General features: G+C 42.7%; 1 long non-coding RNA gene across 1 annotated transcript; it reads left to right on the forward strand.

Moving 5' to 3' along the window:
* Window positions 1-68: 68 nt before the first annotated feature.
* Window positions 69-22,108, forward strand: LOC142010257 (uncharacterized). The gene is made up of 4 exons (XR_012644743.1): window positions 69-1,956; window positions 5,749-5,908; window positions 6,385-6,513; window positions 21,826-22,108. It is a non-coding gene; the product is annotated as an uncharacterized LOC142010257 (long non-coding RNA).
* The last annotated feature ends 593 nt before the right edge of the window (window positions 22,109-22,701 follow it).

The following is a 22,701-nucleotide window of genomic DNA, read 5'->3' on the forward strand; positions in this document are numbered from 1 at the left end:
GAAATCTCCCAAGCCCCTCTTTCTTATATGGTGGCAGATTTTACACAAGACCCCCATCACCACCACATTGGACATTTGTTTCTTAGATTCTACTGTCTTGATTTAAAAAATAAATTCTTTCTATGTGACTTACACATTTTAAACAAAAAGTTGAAGTTGTGCAGCATGGGATCATTTAGTAAACCCTCATTCCACTTACATAAGTCTAGCTAGCCCTTAAATACAATTGGAAGTGGCAAAGTTAATAATTGCGCCTAAACAAATGTTGTTAGTCCTCTCTAAGTAGGATTTAACTACTCAATTATTTATTCTATAGCTGTTTCTACACTTGATAAGGCCACATGAAAGAGTTTGCCTCCTTCTAAGGCAGTCTTTAATACTCTGTCCCTGCCCCACTCATTTGCAACCATACTTGATTGACTGTGACCCTGACTGATTGTTTCTAACCACTTCTCCAATAGGTACATCACGGGAGACTTCACAGGGGTCCTGGAGACTAGAGCCACCCTCATTCTCACTTCTGTACTCCTCAATCCAGTAACATTTGACTCAGAATCTCAAGAGGAGACAGTTGCCAATTAGGACAGAAGCAACCACGTCACGGCAGGAACTCTGGTCTTCCCCCATTCTGCAAAGCAAAACTTTCTGGCTTTGTATGAGAGCTGCCATCTCCCATCCAGACTGTCCTAAATTCTCACTAATTTGGATGTTTTCACTGAACCCTGCCCCTTGCAAGCCTAAGACCACTGCAAGCCCATGGATGATTCTGTGGTCCCAGTGAATCCTCCTAATAAGGAAATTGATGGGAGCCTCTTTGTCAGAGATAACCCTGTGTTTGACTGGATATGGTGATGACTGGGGATACCCCTATTTTCAAGATGAAAAGTGAGCTTTAACACAAAGGAGTGACAGTCTGCTCTGCTTTTAAACTCCTGTTTCTCTCCTGTGATTCTATGTTAGACCATGATAAGGAAAAGATCAGATAGGTAATCAAAACAGCTAACATGGACTGTCTCAGTACTCTGAGCTTGGAAGAGACTTTTGTTCAATTATTGATGAGCAGGAAAATTAATTAATTAATCCCACATAAACAATTATTTAAACTGTAACATCTCCCAAACTGTGCTGAACACTTCCCAAGCAGGGAGATGAGACAGTCTTTGCACTGATGAGGTTAAAATGTAAAATTGATGTGCAAAGAGAATGGGAAATGGATAGAGAAGGAGCCAGCAGAGTGATCATGACAGTTGTGAGAGATCAACTTATTGGTTTCATGTTTCTGTTTTCAAATACTGTATAAACTAACACCAGCTATTCTGTTATCACTACTATTTCCTGTTTCAGCGCTCACTTACTTTTCATTTTCAACATTTCTCTTCAAACACAGCTCAGCTTCTCCATGATCTTGTAAATCCACAAGCAGTCTCTGAGTGCAGGCTATCACACTGGTCCTCTCTACAGCACCCTGCTAAGAATCATCTTCCCTCGTTTTGCAGAAACCCACAATGAGCAAGGAAATGAGAAACCTAAACAGTTACTGCTGACGTAAAAGGATAGTGCTCATCCCTCATCTCATGCCTATCAGTTAGTACTTGTCATTAATTGATCTCCTGGTGAAAAATGTGAATGAGATTAATTGATTGCCTGTGATACTGATGGTGGAACATGACTAGAAACCGTAACAGCAGTAGATGAAGTTGCTCCTTTCTGAAAGATCCCAGCAATTACTCACAGGATTCTGCCACACAGGATTCCACAGAACTCTGTTCTTTTAACCCTCTTGTTCAAAAGTTGTTATACGACTATGAGAAGGATTTGTGATAAATACACTTCAGGCTGTTCCTGGTGCAAATAATTGTCTTTGTATCAGTTTCATCAAATCCAGCTAGCTCAGTCGAGCAGTTTACAAGAGTGTAATAGAAGACTGGCACATAAGATGGGAAACACAAGCAAGACGTAAGTTCCTGGATGTCCAGATAAACATGTAGCCATTGCTACTTTCATTTCCATTCAGCAAAAATTCACGACTATTCCTTTTGAATTTGGACCTTGCCAACACTTTATCTTCTCCAGCCTGGATAATTGCTATGTGAATCTACCCCTGAACCCCATTTGGAAATTCACTGGCTCACTTGTTAAGCTATATTTCGCACAAAGCACACACTATACCTCTGAGCTGCGCTAGGTGAAATTCATTCAGAGTGAGACTTAAAAATGTTGATTCTAATCCAGTTTGGGTTCTGGTTGTGATAGTGATCCACTTCTGCCTTCATAAGATATCCAGCACAGTTCAGTGATCAAAATAACAGCCACTAGTAGCAGGGCATTTTTTGTGGTGTTGACTCTTATGTCACCTCCAACTTTGTTCTGTCTAGAACAGCTAACCTTATTTTCTGAAGCTTTGAGGGAGATGGGGAAAGGATGGCCTGAATAAAGTTGTGGCGGTAGTGAGTGGTAGAGAAAACATTTTAATCTGCATTGATCAAGAGATTTTTTTTCAAGTCATATACCTAATATGGTTGAAAGCTAAATTATTACAGATCTGCTCTGTTTTTAATCACTGGTACCTAGATTCTAGAACTCATGCTCTTATAAATTTGAAAAACTGTATGTCTCCAAAGAGAAAACAGTAGGATGTGCTGGTGATCAGATTGTTATTTAATGTATTTATTTATTGAGGGAGTGCATGCATCACTCATGACAAGTGAGGAATCTGTAGGGGTGGTGAAGCCACAAGTGAGTCAGACTGAACAAATGCCACATCCTCATGTATTTTCTTTCACCCACATTTCACTGGTACACCAATAATGCAAGCTGTCTTAGTACCACATAGCTTAAAAAGGAAAAAAAATGAAAAAATTAAGACCTTAAATGGTATGGGTTTGTATGGTAATAATTATGACACATTTATAAAATTTAATTAAGGAAATGTAAATGCTTGGGTTACAAGAGTTCTATTTCCAGCATGAAATGTATTGATTTTACTTCTTCCTCAGAACATATAAACCAGGTGTTTTTCCTCATCCATCTTCGCTTGGTGTCCCAGTGAGTTGATGTGAGATTGACTGAACCTAGTTGTGGGTGAATGAAGCCAAGAAAACACACACCATTTACAGGCTAATATAAATGTACATTACATTTTTCTGAGTTTATTTATCCAAATGTTGGAATAAAACTGTGGCCCTTCAGGCTAAATGCATATGCAGCAGGAAAGAAAAAGCAGCTGGTAACGTATAACTTCTGTTCTCCGAACTTAAAAATAAACTGGAGCATGGGTAGGAAAATCTTATTTTAAACAGGAAAACACTACCCCCACATGAATGGAATTGTTGTCAGTCAGATTACTCAGACAGGCTGTTCTGTGTTCCAAAAGCAATTTTTGTAAATAGGTTTGAAGATGGAAAACCTGTTTTTGCTTTAAAATGTTTGTGTTTATGTCAGAGAGAGACCAGTTTGGTGTTCCTGGAGTTGTGAGGGTAGTACCTGATCTTACAGAAGTGCAAATCCAACAAAAGAACCATTGCTCCACAATGACTGGAAAACATGCTGTCCTGAGTTTCCTAGAGTGCTCATTGCCAGAGAATCTGTTTAGTATAATACTGATGACCTACATGTTTTAAAGTAATTTTTTGTGCCAAATTTAAAACAGCCTAAAGGAGGCTGATTTTTAACAAGAGAGTACTCAGCATTTCTAAAACATCAGCCTTCTTTAGGATATCTCAAGTTGAGCACCCAAAATTACTATTTGAATCTAAAACTTTAGACAAAAAATGGACCATATAAATTAGTGGCTCAAGAATTAGAAAATATTCATTACAAGAAGAGTTTTGCCTTATGAACTGGAAAGTCCCCTAAATACAAAGTGTGACAGCCTTAATTTTGCCTTAATTTTGAACTTCCTACTTTCTTTGTTTAGACCATCAGGCTGCATCTACACTAGCAAGTTCTTTTGAAAGAAGGAGGCTTTTTCGAAAGAGCCCATGGAGTGTCTACTTACAAAAAGCATTCTTTCCAAAGTAAATTGAAGCATGTGGTGCTCCTTTTGAAATCATTCTTCCTTTCCCATTTCAGAAAGAGCACCCCCTGTCAAAAACTTCTTTTGAAAGAGAACATGTAGACACTCCTCAGGGCCCTTCTTTCGAAAGAACAGTCTTCATTTTCGATACATGGCCTATTCTTTCAAAAGAGCCGTGGGGGGTGGACGCTCTCTTTGAAAAGAGCAGATCACTCTTTTGAGCTGCTTTTTTCTGTGTGGACACACTCTTTCAAAAGATGTTCTTTCAGAAGAGATCTTCCAGAAGCGCTTCTTTCGAAAACTCTCTGTAGTGTAGACATAGCTTCAGTGTTTTCCCAGAGATTCTCTATTGATTATCTTATTTTGTTTTTTAACAGACTGAAACATTTGCAGTACTTTAAAAAATCTGCACTAGCACAAACAGGCAAATAGTTATGTTGCTCCAGTATATATTTTCAAAAGTAAAACTTTTCCACTCATGTCTGAGAGTCCAAAACTGCTTTCCACCACCAATGAAACAACAATTATAAGGCAAAAGTGAAGCAACTGACATCCTGTAGATGTTAGAGTTAGAAAAATGTAGAGTTAGAAAAAAAATTGAGATCAGGGAGGATAATCAGAACATGAGCTCCCACTGCAATGCTGTAGCCCAAAAGATGTGATCCTTGGGGGACATGAACAGGGGAGTTTTGAGGAGAAGAGAGATTATTTTACCTCTGTATATCATTCTCGTGCAGCCATTGCTGGAATACTGTGTGCAGTTCCAGTATCCCCAATTCAAGAAGGATTCTAACAGTGCAGTAAGCAGTGGAGGTGTTGGTTATGCTGCTAGACAATATTGACCTCCCTTGGTCTGGCAAATTCTCTCATTCAGCACCAGTCAGGTCCTGAGGGTGCCGAACTAGAGAGATTCAACCTGTACATGAGCCAATGGCTGAAAGTTGAAGCAAGAAAAATTCAGGCACGAAATGGGGCATAATTTCTTTACAGAATAATTAACCATTGAACAATTTACTGAGTGTCACGATGTATTCTGCATCATGGACAATATTTAAATCATGACTGGGTATTTTTCTAAAAGATATGCTCTAGGAATTGTTTTGGGGAAATTCAATCATCTGTGCTATACAGGAGGCCGGATTTATGTTTTATATGCTGGGACTCAGAGAGAGAACTCAGATATAAAGCTACAAACACTTGTAATGAAAACGGCAATAAACTATTGACTGTAGTGGTTAAAGCTATGCCAGTCTAATACAGACAGATTTTTTGCAACATCCAGAAGTACTTATAAATAGATAGATTTCAATTGACAAGTAGCTTATTCAGGCATGTGCTCAAATATAGTAGCTGCATTCATTAGACAAACATTTCTACTAATCCCTGAGCTATACTAATAAAAGAGTAATCCTTGTAGGCTGAACATAGTGCAGGTTTTCTTTTAACTATTAATGTCCCTCAAAGACCAAAGTCTAATAATAATTGTAACTGTATTTGGTTTTCAGCAAGGGAGTTTAAAAATTAAGATAATCCTGTCGTTGTGCAGAGATAAATGCTTATCTGGCAAACAGCTATTTTCATACGTGGAAACAGTTTAAAATGTAGCCTACTTATTAAATAGATTTAATTTTTTTTAAATCTTCACTGCTTTTCCTAATCATAAAAGGAATTTCTCTTTTTAAAGATTTTTATCTCCATGGTTACCCACCTCTTTCACTTTCTTGATCATATAGCGAAGGCAATGATGCTACATTTGTGATGCCAAAATCTGTGGCAATAAACTGATGTCACAAACATCAGGTATAGACTTAACTGATGGAGCAAGAGGAGGAAGCTGGAGAGGGAGCTGCTGTTCAAACATGTGGAGGAAGATGATGTTCTCTGCTAGAACAGGTATGAGTAATGGCGTTATTACAGATATAAGCTCTTTAATTCTTATCAGAATTTAGCCTATGTATTGGCAACAACAGGGTGGATGAATATCAGAAAACTACCTGTGCAAAATGTTATTTTCCAAATATGCGTGAGGAAGTTCCTTCATCATTTCTGAGCTGAATGCAGTTAGCTTTCTATGGACACATTGAGAATTTTTACTTCCAGTGAAGTCAGACACCCCTTGCTCTGCAAGCACAATTGACCATCTTTTGGCCAAAAACCAACCTACTGATCAATGCAAAGGAATATCAGCCAAAAGCCATGAATGGAAAACCCATATGAGCAGTTAGTTTTCAAATAAAATTGTATGTTAGCCTGTTAGCTGTTTCTCTTTGGTAGTGATTTCACTAAGTACCGTTTGTGGTGGTTAGACGTTAACTATTGGAATGCTGCTATTTTTTAAACTGCCATTCACAAATATTGTATTTTTTCAGCCTTAAATATGAAGACCCACTGGCGCTGTACTTCTCGTCTTTCCCCTCACTTTCCCTCATCGTTTGGCTTCCACCATTCTCCAGATACTCCCATTTGCTGATGTGGTCACTCAGCTTTATCTTGACAATGTATTGTAATTTTTTTTTCTCTTCCTTTCCCACTGAGTTTCTTATCTGCCTTAATATCATCCATGTCCCTCTTCCTTTTTGTCAGATCATGCCACACTTTAAGATTTCTAGTGCATTGATTAGCTGAGTGATTTTTGGCTTATACACAGGATACAAGTTTTTATATTGTATCAAATCTTCAGTTAAAATGCTCTGGTACTTTACAGCAATTTTTTAAATGATGAAATGGTGCCTATCCCTGATTCCCATATAAATAAGGTATAGAAAGCAATAATTTATGAACACAGAACTAAAGAAACTGCCACTCACAAAAGCGAACAACACAATAATGATAATCAATACTTACATAGCATTTTGTATCATATAAATGATAAGCATTGTTCTGGTCATTCCTGTTTGTGGTGAGTAACTCTAAAGTACATTTTAATATATTTCAACTTCTGAATAATTCCTGATGGTAACCTCAGATAATGAACACTGTCACAGTTGTATTAATCAGGAATATGTTCATGGATGTCAGTAGGACATTTAAGCATTAATTGGGCAACAAAATGGCAAATGAAATTTAATGTGGATAAATGCAAAGTAATGCACACTGGAAAAAATAACTCCAACTATGCATACAATATGATGGGGGCTAATTTAATGACAACGAACCAGGAAAGAGATCTTGGAGTCATTGTGGACTTCTGTTGCATGATTGTGGTTGAAGATGCATCATTGTTTGGAGCGTCATTTCAAAGTGGAAGGTTTTGCAGCCTTTCTAAAAATGTGCAGACTCTAGTTTGCATAATCTTTTTTGGAAGATTGTTCCATAACCACTCCCCTCAGATGAAAATGCTTTGTCCCCAGTTCTCTCACTTTTCTTTCTGGGTTTTATGGTCAGCTTCCTCAGCGGTCAACAGTGTCAGTATTGCCAACAGTGGTTCTTAGAATAAAATTCAGTCTCTTACGTAGCAAGGGCTTGGTCCAACTCTTTAAAGTGTATCGGAAGCTGTATGGGAGTCAATGGAGAGTTGAGCATGGACCTGATGAGATCATGCCTGCCTAAGCCATGAAAGCATATCAGGCAGCCAAATTATGAACCACCTAAATGCTGTGCATTGTCTTCACTTTTACCTTCAGAAACGGAACTACTGTAATGCGCCCTGGAGGTGATAAATGCATGGATTACTGTGGCCATGTCCTCTTACAGGAGAAAGTAGCAATATTTCTTAGCAAGCTTGAGGTGAAAGAAGACATTTTTAGGTACTGATGCTATGTGATCATCCAAGTGTAGTGAGGAGCTGAACTGAAGTGATTTAGGCTGAATGAAATAAAAAGAGTATGAGTTTGTGCTCAAATTAACATATCTTGCATCTGAAATATAAGTATTTGTCCCATATATTAAAAATTGAAATGTGAAACTGCTGGAGAGCCTACAGATGCATGTTCTGGATGACTGAAGACCTCTTTCCTCCCCCGCTGTAAACTAATAGCATATAATGCAATTGATGTACACCCAAAGATGACTAATGTTTTGACATTTCATCCATGAGGCCTGATATAATTAAGGGCTGAAGGGCGTTATATTAGTAGGGATGTTGGGTTGTATGAGCATGAACAATTACATTGATAGAATTGCCTATTTTGAGAAGACCATATTCTGATTTATTTTAATTGAAATGTAATTAGGGTATTTTCCTCTTTGACTTCCTGTGCCAGAGTTTATGACACCATTGACAATATGGTATTGGGACTTCAGAAATGATGCTATGGTGTTCTTCTGATCTTTTAATTCAGCAAAAATTGCGTGGGGAGACCCCATTGGTTTAGGGGGTGCTATACAGGCACAAAGGTCTGCCTGTTCAGTTCAGGATTGGGGCCATAATGAGCACTTCCAAACTGATGCACACACCAAGGCTCCCATCCTGCAAGTACTTACACATATTAGCAATTTTATTTAAGTGAGTAGTTTCATTGACTTTCATGGAGACTTCATCTGAGTAGAGTTAGTCATGAGCATATAGGTTTGTCAGAATGAGCTTCAAAACAGACAGCCACTCTAACGATTCTAACAGCATCAAGAAAATAGCCATCCCTTCAGAACTATGTAAAGATAGTTTAAGTGGACATTCAATATACCTTTACGTGAGATTCTTTTATAAATGTATCAGACTTTCTGGAAAAATAACATACTTTAAAATGTGAAGACCCATAGACAAAATACCAAACTGAAATGATACTATAGAAGTAGTAAGAACACAAACATATATTTTGTTGGAATTTAAACAAAAAAAATCATGACTCCACCAATTTTGCCATTTTTCATTTGGCAAATTGGTGTGTACCCTGTAAAGGGCAGTGGCATTAACATGACTTTTTAATTTACTGCTGTGTTTGTGCTCAATTCCATCCGTGATTTCAGCACAGCTCTGCGAATAGTGTTGAACTGCTGCAGAGTGAGGACAAAAGCACAAATAATGCTTCTGTAAAACTCTCCTAAATACCAACCTTTGAAATATACTTCTGCCATCAAGTGGCAAGGGGGGTTGTTTTGTTTTAAAGGCATTTGTGTGGAAGGTCTGAAAGCTCAGCACAATGAAAATATGAGGTTTAGAAGGGATGCCATGAGGCCAATTCTGTCCCAAAATTTTGAAGTACGTTTGAAATCCTTCCTTGTCTCTCATCTAAAGGTATTTATAACGGGGGAAATATGGTTAACAGCATTTTATTAGATGGAGGCGCCACTTATGCTTTCCTCACTTTAGCAGGGCCAACAGCCACCATGGCCCCAGGACAAGGTGAGAGTGGGGGCTCGGCTCCATAAGCTGAAAGGTCGGTCAGTGGCACTGCCCTCTCACCCTTGGTTGGCTGGTCTGCCTCATTCCTACAATTGGAGAACTGCTATCTATTTTCTACTTTTGTCTTTACTCCCTCTCCCACCCACCTCAGTGCTGCCAGGTCTTCTCATCTTGCTCAGATACGGGAATGCCCCCTCTCTGACTCCCACCTCTTCCCAGCCTCCTGCAGTTTTCCCAGGCCCAAAGTGGTTTTTCCCCAACCCCTCCATTCCATGCCTCATACTGTGCCAGGACCCACTCTCCCTGCTGTGGGGGTCACACATGAAGCCAGAGCTCAGTATCAAGGGCAGGTCTGTGCATTGCCCCAGTATCCAGACCTGAAAATCATGGGATTGGAGGAGTTTCTGGAGACACTAAAATCCCGTATCTCACAATTAGACTGCGACAGTTGGCAATTTTACAATTTGGCTTCTTCTGGGGAGCTGCCATTCAATCCCCCAAACTGAGACATAACCAAGGATGTGGCTAGTGAGCTGCAGTCCACCTATTTAACATTTGGGCCTATCCTACAGCGCCAGCCCCACTCCAGCCGCAACACTTTCTTTGCTCTGTCTTTTTACCTCATGCTTCTGCTGGGAAATTGGGTCTGAGTACATGGGCTTGCCCAGCTCCAGGGCCCACCAATCTTCAAGCCCCAGTGCCCTGAAACCTTTCCCTGGCAGGAGCACCAGGCAGAGTGTGGCAAGCCCCTGACCTGGGAGAGTGGGGTAAGACCTGTGCCCTGACCCTGCTCCCTGGCTGGAGTGGCAGTTGGAGGCAGGGAAGTCCCATGCCCCAGCCAGGCTCCCTGGCTGTAGCTCTGGGTGGGCAGTGTGAGGTGGGTCCCCACAACCTGAGCCTGTTCCCCAGCTGGAGCTGGACAGGCAGAGCAGGTAGTGGTGTGGGGTGCCCATTTTCCAAGGGCCGCCTAGTTGGCTGGGACCTCTGGGTATAGCACAGGTGGCTAATGTGCCAATGGGAGAAGGGCTAGGGAGAGAGCGGGCAGCCCCTCAGCAGCTGAGAAGATCCTCAGAAAAGGTGCAACTGCCCTCAGGGAGCCTGGCAGGCAAAGGGCAGAGGGACAAATGCCGGGAGCCATGGGTACTGGAGTGGCTTTTCTTCCCACAGCTGGGTGTGGGGCCCTGCCCAGTGTGTCCATCATCCCTGCAAGCCTGGGGAGGGGAGTTACCGCCCACCATCTCTCCTGCCTCCTTCCACATGTCCTGGCCCCCTTTTCATTGCCTACCCACCAGCCCAAAGTCAGGGCCCACCCAAATGTCGCATCTTAGCTATGTCACTGCCCCACACCCATCACTATCTCTACCCCTTTCTCAGCCCCGCCCCCTTCTGCTTTCCCTGTAGCTCCTAATTTGGCACCCTTCTCTCAGTGCACTGCTCCCCCTCATGCTCCTCGCCTACTGTTCATGATGTTCCTGCTACTCCTCACAGGCTCTGTGTCCTTTTCAGCCCTGGAACCACAGACAGGCAGCACTTTTGCTTGTGGATATGGCTTCAATCTATCTGAAAACCATCAGAGGAGCTAGCCAATTTCTTTTAAGTTCACATTGACTTCTGCATGCAGACAGACTGCAGCGAAATGGGACCAGCTTTATCTCCTGTGGCAATAACAGGCAACGTTGGCCACTTGGGGTAAGGGAAGCTCCATCGGGTAATGAAAAATCAAAAATTATTAGAGGTGTGTTAAAGTTGCTAGAGTTGGCAATGCTACTTTCTGTTGTCAGCTAGTGTACCCCAGTTGCCTAAAGGGGGAGAGCTCTTTAAGCCACTCCTTGAGGAGGAGGAGGAAGGATGGTGTTGTGTCAGGGTCAGCTCCATTTCCCTGTAGTCAGTGTGCCCTTAATAGAAATTGGCTAGCCCCTCTGATGCCTTTCAGATAGATTGAAGCCATATCCACAAGCAAAGGTGCTGCCTGCCTGTGGTTCCGGGGCTGAAAAGGACACAGAGCCTGTGAGGAGTAGCGGGAACTTTGTGTCAGGTTGTCGCCAGGCAGATTTAACACTCCACCTCCAGAAATTTCTGAAGCTAGGAGTGGCAGATTTGGGTTCCCTCCAGTAGGTTCCCTGTTGCGGGGTCAGACTCCACATGAGGCCCAGCAGTCAGGGCAGCTGCTGTACAAAAGGCTGCGGGGAGAAGCCGAGCCCAGGAGTGCCAAGCAGGCCGCTTCTCCAGCGCTGAAGTATTCTATAGCAGGTTCATGATACAGTTAACCCACCAACAGGCAAGCTTGGGCAATATTAATTATAGAAAGGCAAAATTGTGAGTGAAAAATAATATCTTCTGTTTAAACTGTGTACTTTGAATACTGTTTAATTTTAGCTAAACTGGTTAGTTAAATGTCTCAGCTGGTACAATTCACCAACTTTAATCTAAATGTAGTAATGGAAAAAGAGTCACTTATTTTGCTGTTCTCTGTTCTTGTATTTGCTTGTAACAGGACTTGTTTGTTTCTTACAGTACACTTATGTGAGTGGTTAGTTAATTGGATAGCTGGCTGGCCAACTGTTTTCAACAGAGGAAGAATCTGCATCCCACTGTTTAATCTGTCCCAGAGGAGCATCATTGGTGGTGGTGGGTCTGTCATGACTCCACCCCACTCCCGCCAAAGTTTAAACCTTTGAATTTGATACTTGAGGTCTGCTGAATGCACATGCCCCATCCCCAGACCCAGCTCTTAGCTGCTGCAGAGCTTATGCTGCTCCTAGCTTTGTCCTTGGACATGGAGGATTTTTTTTATAAACAGAGGGAGGCATGGTGATGAAGACAACAAAACGTTTGTCATTCAAGTAATCAAAGTATTGCTAGATGATCATGAAAACATTGCTAGCTATTCCACTTAAGACAGGAGCCAAAGGATAGTAAAAAACAGTGGTATGGCCCAGGAGTCTGCCTTGAGACCAGTGTTGTTCAACAGATTCAGAAATGGACCCCCTGAACTCCTTCTTGCACCCAAACAGCCTCCCAGACCCCATACTCCAACTGATTAATAAATTCATATAACTCAAAATCATTAAGAACAAAGCTGACTGCAAAAGGTACAAAGGGATCTCTCAAAATTGGGTGATTGAATGCCATCTGCCTTTCTGTTCCCAAATGTTGATAAATGCAAATTAACACACACAGTAAAAATACAACCCCATCTAGACATACAAAAATCAAACATATATCAGACATACAAAATGTCCCATCAGACATACAAAATGATGGGATTTTAATTAACTGTTACCATTCAAAAAAGAGGTCTTGGAATCATTGTGGACAGTTCCCTAAAAAGTCTGCTCAGTGTGCAGTGGCAATCTAAAAACCTAACAGAATATTGAGAATCATTAGAAAAGGAATAAAAAGACAGAAAATATATCGCCTTTAGGTAACACCCTGGTATGCCCACATCTTCTGAAGTGGATGGACCATTGGTCTGATCCAATGTGGTCAGTCTGATGTTCTCATGTAAAACTCAGATCTGTCTGCCCCCTGCTGTTTCTCACTAGACCCCATTCCCTCCCAGAGTGGAGATAGCGCCCGGGAGTCCTCGCAGTGTCTCTTTCGTTCCCTCCCTTTCCCTTCCCCCACCCCCAGTTTGTAAAAAAGTACAGTGAACTCTCATATCCAGCAGCCCTGGGATTAGGAGGTTGCCAGGTATTCAAATATTCTGGATAATAGGTATACCAAGAAATACTAAAGAAAAACAAGATTAGATATTTTAAAAATAAAATATATGTAGAGTACTTGATTTACCAACAGTAGTATTGTGCACTGTAAACTTTTGCTGTATTTATTTGTATTTACTCTCAGCATATTGTACTTATGGAAGACATAATTAAAGTTACTTATGGTTAGAGTGCCAGTTATTTGAGAGTTCTGGATAATAGAATGTTAGATATGAAAGAGTTTACTGTCTGAATATACCTTAAAAATTTAAGACTAACCAGTGTCCCTCAAGTGACTTGCCACAAGATGTCAGACCATGTTAGTGTTAGAGCTGAGTGGATCTAATATTAATTTAATTTTCTTTCTTTCACATAGGAATTAGGTAGAGTGCTACCGTCTGCTAATTACTATGTTATCTGCCCAAAGGTAGTCTTCAAGTGCCTTTGTAGCCCCTAGCAAGAGGTAGTGTGTGTGATGAGGGGATGGCAGACAGGATCAGTGTCTCTCTCCCCTCCCCAATTTGCTGCTTGGCTTTTACAGAACACGCTCACTAACACGACTGAAAAACTGTTGTCCTCAGTTTGCTCCCCCATGCCCTCACTCCTTCCACGCTACTGCACCATGCATAGGTTGCCCTTCACCCACCAAAATCTGAAATGGTGCCTCTTCTGGAAGTCCCGAGCCTTGGTTCTCCTCCCCTTCACACAGGGCTGGAGCTGTGATCACTGCTGCCAGCTCCTGATGCTCAGAAAAGCTCTGTACGTTAAGTCCTAAGGGCCCTGCAGGTAGCAGATGGCTCCTTGCGCTGTCCTTGCCTGCAGGCATTGCCCCTGCAGATCCCATTGGTTGGGAACTGCTGTCATTGTGAGCTGCAAGGGGCAGTGCCTGCAGGCAAGGACAGCGCATGGAGCCATCTGCTACCTGCAGGGCCCTTAGGACTTACTGGCTGCTTCCAGGAACCTGCTCTTGTCCTGCTGCACCACCTAACAGAAGCTGCCTGAGGTAAGCGCCTCGTGCCCCCTCTTGCACTCCAATACCTTGTGCCAGCCCTGAGCCCCCTCCCACACTGTACACTCCAAACCCCTGTCCCAGCTCAGAGTGCCATCTTGCACCCAAAGTGCCTCCCAGAGCCTGCACCTCTATCCCCTGCTCCAACACCCAAACTAACACCCATTAAGACCCTGTACTGCTACCCGCACTCCAGCCTCCTGTCTGGAGCCCCCTCCTGCAGTCCAGTCCTTCAGCCCCACCCCAAAGCCTGCACCACAAGTCAGAGCCCTCATCCCTACACTGCAATCTTCTGCCCCAGTCTGCAGCACCCCTTGCACCCTGAACTCTGTTCTTGGCTGAGCATCCACTCCCTTCCCCTCAAGGCTTTATGTGCCCAGTGACTTGATTTTTTTTCACAGGGTTCAGTGGCCCCAAGTAGGAAAAAGGTTCCCCACCCCTGCTTTGAATTAGTAAACTATGTGAATTTGGTGGTTAAAGACTCTGAGACTAATTGGACTACAACGTAAGTTTCTGGGAACTAAATTTTGGGAAGTTTTCCTTCTACAGGTTGAACGTCTCTAATCTGGCACCCTTGAGACCTGACTGATGCTGGATGAGAGAATTTGCCAGATGATGGGAGGTCGGTATTGTCTAGCATCATTACCAACACTTCCACTGCTTACTGTGCTCTTAGAAGACATTTAGGGGTAAATTAGTGCTAAATGAGAGCTCAGAACACTGAAAGCCAAACAAACTTTATGGGTCTATGGGAAACTTGGCCACAACCATGATAAGTGGTCATCTGGCTAACGAAAATCTTGCCAAATTACAGAATTTGACAGCTGTGAGAGTTCTGGATTAGAGAGGTTCAACCTGTACTGTGTTTCTGAGGGGACTGACCTGTTCAGATTTAATTTTTCTTTATGTTTAACTGTGAAGAGACTATATGTGGATGATAAAGTAGGCAAGTTGTAAAAATTAAATTAGCATTATATCTCTTTAGCATAAGATTTATAAAATTAATTAGATTTGTTCCTTTTGGGATGAATGTGGGAAGGTTGACCTTATGTAATCCTGGCTGAAAATCCTTAGAGACAGAATTCTGGGCCTCCAGTTGCTTTTTTCCTAGAAGTTGGGCTTCTTGGGTCATTGGAGAAGGTCAATTTAGCAAACTCTCGGCCACCGAAAGGTTACAGTAGAAGGTGAGGCGGTGTTCCTTCCATCTCCATAAATTGCCACCCTAATTAACTTCCCCTGTTAAAACATGCTTCCTACCACTTTGTTCCTGGAATTTTTTTCACCTAGCCCCACAGAGTCCTCAGGAGACCAGCGTCCCCTAATGCAGGTTGTGTACCCCCCGGGCCCTTGTTGCTATTTCAAATTCATTGATACATGGCACTCATGGTGCTGTGCTGCATGGTCTTCTGTCACCTACCAGTGTCCCCAGGATTGCCTTTAAGGGGTATTTACCTAGCACAGAGGGTGCTGCAGAATGAAAGATGCATAAATGCATGTTTTCTTTGGGGGGGGGGGGGGCAGGTGTGTGTGTGTGTGTGTGTGTGTGTGTGTGTGTGTGTGTGTGTGTGTGTGTGTGTGTGTGTGTGTGTGTGTGTGTGTGTGTGTGTGTGTGTGTGTGTGTGTGTGTGTGTGTGTGTGTGTGAAGGGAAGAAGAATAATGAACTTCCTGCCACTGTTGCCAACTCGTGTGTTTTGCAAATGACATGATTTTTGCTGAAGCCGTTGTCTCAGTAGGGGACTTCAGAGGAGGGAGCAAAAAGTGACCTTTGGATCACTCCTCCACCTTTCCCTCCTGGGAGTAGCAACTACAGGATAGCAATGGAGTCTCCACTCCTGCCCACTTCCTGCTTTGTCCCTGCAGCATCCAGCCTGGGAAGGGCAGAGGGGTAGGAAAGGTCTTATCCTGTAAGGCCAGCCTGGAGAAGGAAGAGGGAGAGAGGACTCTACTGCAGCCCGTCAGGCCTGGGATCTGGGGGAGAGTGAAGAACTCCAGGAGGAATAGAGGTGAGGCTGTTCGGAGGAGTTTTGTAGAGGGCTGAACTGATGGAGGGAGCAAGTTAACTGCTGGTCAGGGGACTGGCAGAGATAGGGGTGGCAGCTTCTGCAGCAGGAGCCAGAATCACTTTATCCAATCCATTTGACAGAGTGGGCAACACTAATTGTCACAATGAAGTGGAAAGGGAGAGTTCAGAATGAAGGACAAATCAAGTAGAACAAAACACACCATAACATGGTATTTTAAAAAAAAAAATTGGGGGCCATTGTAATTGTTGGTCTCTTGAGGGGGTCTGACTCATTGTTTTTCACATCTTGTGGTTGAGAACTTTTTGCCTTTCCCCTGGCCTGACATCTCCCTCTCTTTGACCACAAAACCACAGAGAGGGTTTGAGAGTCAGCGGCTGAGGGAGGAAGACATTTACAAAGGCAACTGACCCTTTTCCTTTCCTTTCCATAGAGGAAGGGGCTTGGGGAGCTCCATGCTGCAATTAGTGGCCTGGTGATCTCATCAAGAGTTTTAAATCCAGAATAGTGTGGGAGCCTCAGGTGCCTGAAGCAATTAAGCTTATGACACAAGCTTATAAAAGCCTAGAAATGTAAAGCTGCTGTTTTGGTTTTGCTTATTTAGAGTGTGGGAGCCTCGCTGAGGCCTAAGTTGGAGATGAGGGTCCCGTTGTGTTAGGCCCCACACACACACTCTATGTGCCTGGCCCACCAACATTTATTATTATTAACGATTTACTGTAATGTCTCCTGTGTGCTCAGCACTATCCAGTCAGGAAGGACAGTCCATGCTCCAAGAAGATCTGTTATTTATTTGGGTATAACCATAGGACCTAGGAGACCTGATGTCAGACCAGGTGCCCACTGTGACAGGCACTGTGCAGACAGAATAGAACAATAGTCAGCAACCCAAAGAGCTTACAATCAAAGTACAGTAGTCCCCCAAGCCTCAAATTTCGCATATGTGGGGGGGCTTGGGCGATGTGTTGGGACATGTGAGGGGGGCAGAGGGGTTAAGCCTGTGGTGGGTTATGGCTGCGGGGGGGACCTGGGGGAGTGGAGTTGAAATGGGGTGGGGTGGGGTTGGAGCCAGGGCACAGAGGGTTTGGGGCAAGTGTTGAGCCGGCCGGGGGCTTGGAGCCAGGTCCGCAGGGATGGTGGGCATGGGGTATGAGCCGGAGCCCCCAGTGTAGGGAGTGTGACCTGGGGCCATGGGGGGTTGAGCCTGGCAGGGCGGGTAGGAAGGGGGTTTGAGCTCCACTCACTGCCTGCTGCTGCAGACAGCCAGTGGGACTAAAACCCTTCTCCCTACCTTCCGAGAGAGAGGCTGCACCACTCTGGGAAGGGGGTTTTAGCCTGCATGGCTGCCCTCAGTGGCAGGAAGCTAGGCACGCTAAAAGTCTTCCTCTACCTTCCCAGAGAGGTGCCTAGCACTGCTCTGGGAAGGCAGGGAGAAGGGGCGCTTAGCCTGCCTAGCTACCCACAGCAGCAGGAAGCTAGGCAGGCTGACAGCCCAGCAGCTTCACCTTGTGTGAAACTCATGTTAAAGCGAGTTTTGCGCACCGTGAAGACATGTAAAGCGGGGTTTACTGTATAAGACAAGACAAGTGGGGGATAGGGACATAGGGGAATACAAGGCAACAAGGAGCCAATGTTATCTAAACAGATAGGACAGACACAGGTGGGGGAGAGGGATGTGAGTAGCTTAATAGGCAGACGAGGATGAGGATGACAGGTCTGGATAGGAGAAGGCAAGGAGGGAAGCTGAGGTGCCAAGACTTGAAAAGGGAAGGGAAGGAGTGGGAAGTAACAGCCATTCACGAGAGGGAATAGAAATGTCTGTAGTTTTGACCGGAATGTCCAAAGGTCCTGCCAGCTGGCTGGCTGTGCTCTGCAGTTCTTCCTCAAGGCCACAGGGTGGAGAGAGGAGGGAAGACACCAAGTGCATTTTAGAGCCTCAGTAGCATGGGAGGTCTCCCCTAGAGTCTCAGAGTAGTCAAAAAGAGAAACGGGGGTTGGAGGAAGGGCAACAGGAACGGCAGTTTATAAGTACATATAATTTATATACACGCTAACTTGACTGTAAGCTGGCATCCCAGAAGTGAGTTAAGAGATACTTACATGTAGACAGGGACCTTGCAGGTAAGCTCAGGGTCGCTGTTCAGTACCTGGGAGATCAGATGTGAATCAAGGTCATGCAGATAAGTGAGAAGCTGAGGGACAAGGATTGCCGCATTGGCAGTGTGCACCGTGGGGGTGTGGGGCAGCATGAAGTCTGACAAGGCAACATAATTAGGAAGAGCAGCATTATGAAGAGCCTTCAAGATGCTTATAATATAAACATGAGAGGAGAAAGTAAGCTGAGAAGACAGAATGATGAGAACAAAGGAAAAATGAAACAAATGATCATATTTGCTACAGTAAACAACAGTCACTAAAATTAATGGCATTTCTCCCTGTGTGATCAGTTTTTGTGATTACTTTAATGCTTTGTTGGGGTTGCATATGTGTTTTTGCTTGTTTGGGGGGAATTTTTTGCTTGTTTGTTTGTTGTGAATCATCTATAACCTTAATACAACAGGCAGTATATCTGCAGCTGTGCAGTCCTCTTGTAGTATACAGTACTGTTACTTTGAATATTCCTTTTCCAAAACTGCATAATAGTAGTATTTGTGTGGTTCTTACAATGTTCTATTTTTGGCATACTTATGTTCTGTGATATGCTATAGTCTGCCAACAAACTCTAATACACACCGACACCCCCCCCCCCGCATGCATGCAATATTACACTAATCTTTTCTACAATGGCAGTATTAGTGTGAATTCTGCAACTGCTGGACTTTCTTTAAGAGGAACGGTAATTTATGTGGCGCTATCACTACCATTTAAATCAGTTCTAGCTCCTCATATTGAATAGAACAGAATATTTCACCCTACAGATAAACAATCTTTCATCAGCTCCTAACATCTAGTATAAACATTGATTAAACTGTATGGTAGATTCTGTATAAGCATCAACTGCCCTCCTCTCAAGGCACTTTCAATGGCATTTGCAAGGTTTCAGTTTAACTGACCTTCATACTCAACTTATTTTTGTGTCCTGGGTATTTTTAAGATGAGTACATGAGAACTCCCAAATAGTTTTCTGATACAACTGGAAGAAGCATTCATGATAGTGCTGAGATTCCTGTTTGCTGCCAATAGCTTAAGGATTTTGGAAAGTCTCACAGTGATATTTTCCACTTTATGGTATTTTCTAAATGTAGAAAGACTGGCCCCATGTGTTGTTTGTTGCTAAATGGCTAAGAATGAGGGAAAGATGGCTCATTCCAGATTCTATGGAATCACATGCACACTCTTGGGAAAGCCAAGTATGGGCAGCTAGATACCTGGCAGCTAGACAAAGACAGTGGCTAATGGCCTTGTTTTCAAGGTGGTTATTCTGACAATCATATGTTCAGTCATGAGCTGTATAATGAACCTTGCCAAGGGAGTTAGGGAGCAACACTAGTCCCTGTGTAGTGCATGGGTGGGAGAAGACTATGCACAGCCTTAAATCCTCAACTCAAATTCATTGGTATATGAGGTTGAAGCAGTATGCAGGCGTATATTGGGTCAGCAAAAAAGTGGGCTCAGACTACTTTCTCCTTGGAACAATAGTAGAAGCAGAGACTGAACTTGTTTCTACTTTCTAGGGAAGCGAACTCATGCTGTGCATTGTACTGGGACAAGATTAGAGGCCAATGTGATGAAATGGCCTGAATTCAGAATTAGTTTGTAGCTTACTCATGGAGGCACTAGCTACAGTGTGTGTGTGTGTGTGTGTGTGTGTGTGTGTGTGTGTGTGTGTGTGTGTGTGTGTGTGTGTGTGTGTGTGTGTGTGTGTGTGTGTGTGTGTGTGTGTGTGTGTGTGTGTGTGTGTGTGTGTGTGTGCGCGCGCACACACTGAGGATGTTTAAGTGGTTAACATGGTATTAAACATGGCCTGGTATTAAAAACACTGGCCTAGGATGTGGGTGATTCTCTTTTAGGTTTGTACTGTGCCTGATTTAGAGCAGAATTTTTCTTTCTAGATCATTTTGAATTGTAGCTCATGAATGATCTAGTTGAAAAATGCTGCTCAGAATCAGGCATAACCTCAACTTGAACCCGGAAATAAACTCAAGGAAGAAGGGGAAAGGTAAAGAGAAAAAGACATATGCCTTTCACCAAAAGCTGTCTTCAGCCCTTCTCCCCTCTCAGAAACATGAACAGTCAGTATGTGCTTTTGTCATCTCTGGGCAACATAGTGCTGCATTCCTTCTTATTGCTTCTTCACATACTGCCAGTTCTCAGTCATCTGATAAAGGTGGAGAAGGGGAAGGACAAGTAGATATAGGCCAAAAATGATCGTAACATATCGTGGTACCATGGAACAGAGTATGGTTTGAAAAACAAAAACATGCTCCTTAGTGGGAAAAAAAATGTAGTGATTCCAATATTCAGGAAACAAAGCTGCTGAATGGTGGTTGGACGGGGGAAAATCTGAATAGGAGATTTACTGAAGAAGGGAGGAGAAGAGAGGGAGGAAGTGCTGAGAAAACATTCGAAGGCAGGAAAAAAGTGTTACTGAAGAGGGAAAAGGAAGGAGATAAAAGGGTTAAGTAAGAGAATTTAAAGAAATAATTGTTTTAAATGCTTTTTAATTCACAGAAGTGCCCCATCACTACCCTATAGCCAGCCAACATAATGACAAGGAGCTAAACTATTTCCTTTCCTATAGATTTGATTTGTGACTTAATACATGCTTTTAATATTTTCCTGACAGAAAAGGGGAAATTAAAAGGTGAGGAGGGATTGGGCAGAGTCCCAAAGCACTATGAGAGAGGAAAAGAATCTTTCAAATATTTTCCTGGTTGGAGGGTAGATGTCACGCTATCGCTAATATTATTCCCACCAGAATTCTGCTATCCCTGTCCTCCCTTTCTGAAGATCTTAACCAGAGCTCTGCAATGCCTGTGACTGTTGATCTCCTGATGGAAGAGAACAAGAATGAATCTCGGGGAGTTTAAAGTCTTCAACCCTTTCGCTTATAAAGAAAAATTTGAAAAATCATAAAGACAATTAGCAGATTGCCAGGGAGGACAGGAATAAGCAGCTTCACTCCCATTCTGTTGCCTGATGTTAAAGGGGAGTCAAAAATAAAAGATCTTGCCCTCTTCCCCCACCACACAGAAGCCTCCCCAAATATCATCTTGTAGATCCTCCTCAGAATTCTTAGGCCTGCCTTGAACCTGCGAGTATGGTCATAGTGAACGTGGATTTCTCACGATAGCATGACAAGCAACAAAAAGAAAAGAAATACCTAACCTCCTGCAAAATACTAAAATTTGAACTGGCTTAGCAGAAAATAGTTCTTCCTTCTCCCTTCCTTCAGTCCTGTATCATCACCTGCAACTGGCATTCCTTAACAGGCAGACTGTTCCACTTGGAAATGTTCAGAAGCAGGCAGTGTCCACAACACAGAAGTTGTGTGCAAATCCTAAACAAAGTGAATGGGACAGATAAATAAACTGAAAATGTGCAAAAGTGTAAACATAGGGCTACATTTTCAAAAGTGATTTGAGGTGCATTGGTTCTGGGGTGTCTGCACCTGATTTTTTTCAGCAGGATTGAGAATCTTCCATCTGAAAACCAGGCTTGTTTTAGATATTTTGGCACCTACAATTATTAGACATGTTAGAAAATTTAGCCCACAATATGCTGTTGGAAAACAAGTCCAAACAAAATAATCCTTTGGTTCAATTTATAGTATAGATTTATTGTTTAATTTCAGGTGGATGCCTGGACAACTGCTAAAACATGGGTTGACCCAATGGTGTTGCTGAGAGCTGTGAAGATTCATATATCCTGTGTTCAGCCCGGCTATAAAAATCTGAAATGGGAGTTATCAAATGCAGATAATGACATGTACAATTTCCATGATTGTGCACGCATGCATAATTATGGACATAAATGGAAAAATACTTGCATAATACTGCACACTAAAATTAGCATAATCACTTAAAGTGTGCCTTTAGTTGCTTAAGCTTACGACTGTGTTGAAATGCAGAGTATAATCTTCTGTCTTTTATGCTTTGGTGACGTGAATACACTGTAAATAAAATTTCACATTGTACACCACTGAAGCTTCTTTTTAAATTTTCTCTTGTTTGTTCAGTGCTTGTTAGTAACTCAAGTCCCTGAAGGATTTGGGTGCTGGCTTAGAATTCATTCTCTCCACATAAATTAATCACAACAGTTGAGGTCAACTACAGTGCTCGAGTGAGATAGCCTTATTTAATTATTTGGGAACTTGGATTTCTTAGTGGAAAGTGTTCAGTTTGGGAACTCGCTTCCTTCCCTGGAGTCCAGGGACTGGTTCAGGATGTTGAAGATAATGGAAGTGTCCTCGTCTGTCTGTTAGATAGCCTTAATTTTCATGTAGTTACAACATATTTCATGAACCTCCAGGGATATAAATTAATATTAATGATACCTAAAACTTTTTGTAAGTGAATCTCAAAGTGCTTTGCAAAGGAAATTGTATCACTATTCACATTTTGTAGATGGCAAAATTGAGGGACAGAGGCTGAGACTTTTCCAAGGTAATTCCAGAAACCAGTGACAGAGTTGGAAATAGACTCATGTCTCCTGAGAGGTGTGTGTGCTC

The sequence above is a fragment of the Carettochelys insculpta genome, chromosome 3 (assembly GCF_033958435.1).
Source record: "Carettochelys insculpta isolate YL-2023 chromosome 3, ASM3395843v1, whole genome shotgun sequence".
Taxonomy (NCBI): Eukaryota; Metazoa; Chordata; order Testudines; family Carettochelyidae; genus Carettochelys; species Carettochelys insculpta.